The sequence below is a fragment of the Callospermophilus lateralis genome, chromosome 6 (genome assembly GCF_048772815.1).
Source record: "Callospermophilus lateralis isolate mCalLat2 chromosome 6, mCalLat2.hap1, whole genome shotgun sequence".
In the NCBI taxonomy this organism is placed as follows: Eukaryota; Metazoa; Chordata; class Mammalia; order Rodentia; family Sciuridae; genus Callospermophilus; species Callospermophilus lateralis.
Genome location: NC_135310.1, coordinates 77419764 through 77423732, shown reverse-complemented (window position 1 = coordinate 77423732; position 3969 = coordinate 77419764). Strand labels below are relative to the sequence as shown.

Below are 3969 nucleotides of genomic sequence, written 5' to 3'. Positions count from 1 at the left end.
CCAGTGTTAGGAGCTTTCCGTGAATAGTTGGGCCCCATAGCAGGATTGAAACAGAGACATCTCAGATTTATATTAATAAGACAATTCATTTAGCCAATAAAATCAGAGAAGGAGAAGTTGGAGGAAGAAAGCAAAGAAATTATAACTAAAGTATAGCACAAAATGGAAAGACACAAAATCAAGACAGTGGCAAAAAAAGAGATATGCTTAAGAGATAATATGAGAGACAAGTAAGATTTGATGTTTAACTCAATATGGCCAGGGAGGGAAAAGATAAACACTGAACATACCTTCACGTTTCCATCTTGACAGAGTAGATGAATGTTGAATCACCAATGGGACTAAATAAAATTGGGTGAAGGATTGGGGGTGTAGATGATGAATTGTTAGGACATGTTGCATTTGACAAGTCCTGGAAATTGCTAGGAGGCAATTATATTTTCAGGCAAAGTCTATATTATGAAGCACAGTTTGGGGAGTTATGGCACAGGTAAAAATCAAGGGTGAGAGTAAGGACAGGATTGTCTAGGATGAGATATAAATTGGAAAGAGAAAAATATTAAAAATAAATCGTGATGAATATTTACATTTAAATAATGGGTAAAGAAAGAAGAATCAGTGAATAAGACTAAAATGAAGCAGAAGTATGAGAAAAGCAAAAAAAGGAGTGGTACATGCCTAGGGAAGATAGAATTTCAAGGATGAAGGAATGATGAAACTAACTTTGAAGGTAGAGAAATCAAGAACTGGATATGACCTAATGTGTGAATCAATTAGAAGAAACTAGTAAGTGGAATAGGATTCAAGAGAGATTTCAATGTTAAGGACCATTTTGAAAATATTAATATGCATAAGCTTATATTAATCTGCATAGTACACTTTTCTTTGAAAAAGCTAGACTGAAGAAGAAAATAGAGAAATAGGATGATAATCAAAGGAGGATAAAGCTTCATAGAAAACTTTTGGTTTAAAAAAACAAATAATCAGATCAATAAACAGGCAAATGAACTAAACAGACACTTCTCAAAAGAAGAAATATAAATGGACATTCACTATATAATGACTATGCATGTGTCCCCAGACATAGTTCTTTCCCTGGGTCGGATTTTATAAATGCTGGTGATAAAACAAAAACAAACAAACAAACAACAACAACAACAAACATAACAAAGAAGAAGAAATATAAATGGTCAATAAATATATGAAAATATGTTCAATGTGTCCAGCAATTAGGGAATTGCAAATCAAAACTACACTGAGATTTCATCTCATTCCAGTCATAATGTCAATCATCAAAATACAAATAATAATAAATGGTGGAGAGGATGTGGAGGGGAAAAAACACTTTTACACTGTTTGTGGGTTGTAAATTAGTACAACCACTATAAAATTCTGTGTTAAGGTTCTTCAAAATATTAGGAATGGAACCACCATATGACAACTCTACCAGTTCTCAGAATTTATCCTAAAGAATTAAAGTCTGCATACTATAGCAATACACGCCTACCCTTGTTTATAGCAGTATAATTCACAAAAGCCAAACTCTAGAACCAGCCTAGGCACATTCCTCAATGAATGAATGGATAAAGAATATATGGAAGATAAATGGAATTTTATTCATCCATAAAGAAGAATGAAATTATTTGCAGAAAAGTGGATGGAATTTGAAAACAGTACATTAAGTGAAATGAGTCAAACTCAGAAAGTCAAGGGCCATACGGTCTCTCTCACATGTGGAAGCTAGACAGACAAAAAGGGGGGAAAGGTGAGTGTGTGGGGGTATGGATCTCATGAAAATTGAAGGAAGATCAGTAGAGTAGAGGAAAGGGACCAGGAAAAGGAAGGAAGTGTGGTAAAGAGACAATATAGGGAATGATATTGGGCCAAATTTATTGTTCTATTGTATGCATGTAGGAAGACATAGCAATGAGTCCCACCATTATGTACAATTATAATGCACCAATAAAAATATGGAAAAAATAAAAAGTTATGTAAATTAAAGAATAAAAAATAAAAAAACTTTGTTTTCTTTTTGTGTGGAAGAGACCTCAACCTGTTTGAAAAGTGAAAACAAGAATATATAGAGGAACAGAAGAGAGGGATAAGAAAGCAATTTGGAGGAAAGGGGGTGAGAGATCATTGCTTTAAATACATGGAAGATGGTTTCTTTTTCAGAATCTAGTAGTGATGGGGTCAGCAGTGGGGAATGTTGAGTGAACTTCTGTTTGATATCTTTGCTAATATGTTAATATACATCATGACTAAACCAAGAAAATCTTACAGGTGTTTTAATAATTATCATAATGTTCATAGAGACCAAGAACCATTTTCACCTTAATGAAAGAATGTCTTTTTCAAGGACGTCTCCTTTAACAAAATGTTGTAAAGAATGTAAAGTTTTTCAATCTCCTACCTTTATCATAAACTCATGATATAATTAAGTTCTTATATATTCTAAAAGTAATTCAATAATATATAAAAGTTAATTTCAGCCTTGCTGGAATTTAACTTGCCCAATTTAGTAAATAGAATGGACTATTGCCCAACTACTTTGTAGCTATTCACCACTGGTTATAAATTGTGCTAAAATTGTTGAATTAACTCATCCACTGAGTAGCAAGATATAGACTTATTTTCAGAGGCCACAATCTCTTTGTTCAGTAACAGACATCATTTCCTTAATAACTACTAAAAATATGTAAATTTTTTCAAATATCAGTATATACCATAATCATATATCTAACTTTCAAAGAATTTATTTTATCATTGACTTATTGAGATTTTGTTTAATCTAATGAACAATTTAAGGAAAATTAGTACCTTAACCTTATTGAGAATTTTAATCTATAATTTCCTCCATATTTATTTATCTATGTATTTATCCAATGTCCTTTATTTTGTTAAATTCTCTTAAATATTGAAGGATCTTTGGTTTGTTTCAACTTTGTATTGTTAATAATAAAGTTGATATTAATATGATATACAAATTTTGTATGAATATCTGTTTTTATTTCTCTTAGGTAAATATCTAGATCAAGAATTATAAAATTATATGTTTTTAAAAATGCCTTTGCATGCCCAAAGTTTGTGAAAAAAAATTTCCCTATGTTTTCTTACAGAAGAATTTTAGCTTTTATGTTTATGTCTGTAATTCATTTGAGTAAATTTTTTTTTACTTGGTATAAAATAAAGGTTAGACTCATTTTTTATTCTATTTTCTTATGAAAATCTAGCTGTTCCAACTTCAGTTGTAAAAAAGTATTATATTTTCCCCTTCCAATTATCTTGGCATAATATATATGTGAATTCATTTCTTGACTCTTTGTTTCATTTAGTTATATATTTATTCTTATATCAACATCACTGTCTCAATTACTTGTAGCTTTTTAAAATGTTTTTAAATCAAGTAGTAGAAGTTTTATAACCTTGCTTTTTTTCTTTTAAGATTTTAGATCCTTGGGATTTTCAAATTAGTTTTAAAATCAGCTTAATTTCTACCAAAAAATCCATTAGGGTTTTGTGTGTTTGTGTGTGATTATAGTTGGATCTACAGATCAGTTTGGGAAAAACACTGAGACTTCTAATCCATGAGCATGATATACGTATTGGTTATTCATTATTGTAACTGCCTCCAGACTTAAGCACTTATTATCTCAGGTTTATATGAGTCAGGAATTTGAAAATGGCTTTTAGGGATGGTTCTGGTCTGGCTCTCTCATGAGGTTGCATTCAAGATGTTAGCTATCAATCTGGAAAGCAGTATGGAGCTTCTTAAAAAAACTAGAAACGGAACCACCATTTGACCCAGTTATCCCACTCTTAGGTATATCCAAAGGACTTAAGATCAGCATACTACAGTGACAACAATGTTTATAGCGGCACAATTCGAAATAGCTAAGCTATGGAACCAACCTAGGTGCCCTTCAACAGATGAATGGATAAAAAAATCGTGGTATATATATATGCAGT

General features: G+C 31.3%; 1 pseudogene; it reads left to right on the top strand.

Annotated features, from left to right (window-relative positions):
* The first annotated feature begins 1027 nt into the window (after positions 1-1027).
* LOC143402662 (small nucleolar RNA SNORA72) lies at positions 1028-1128 on the top strand (annotated as a pseudogene).
* Positions 1129-3969: the final 2841 nt, after the last annotated feature.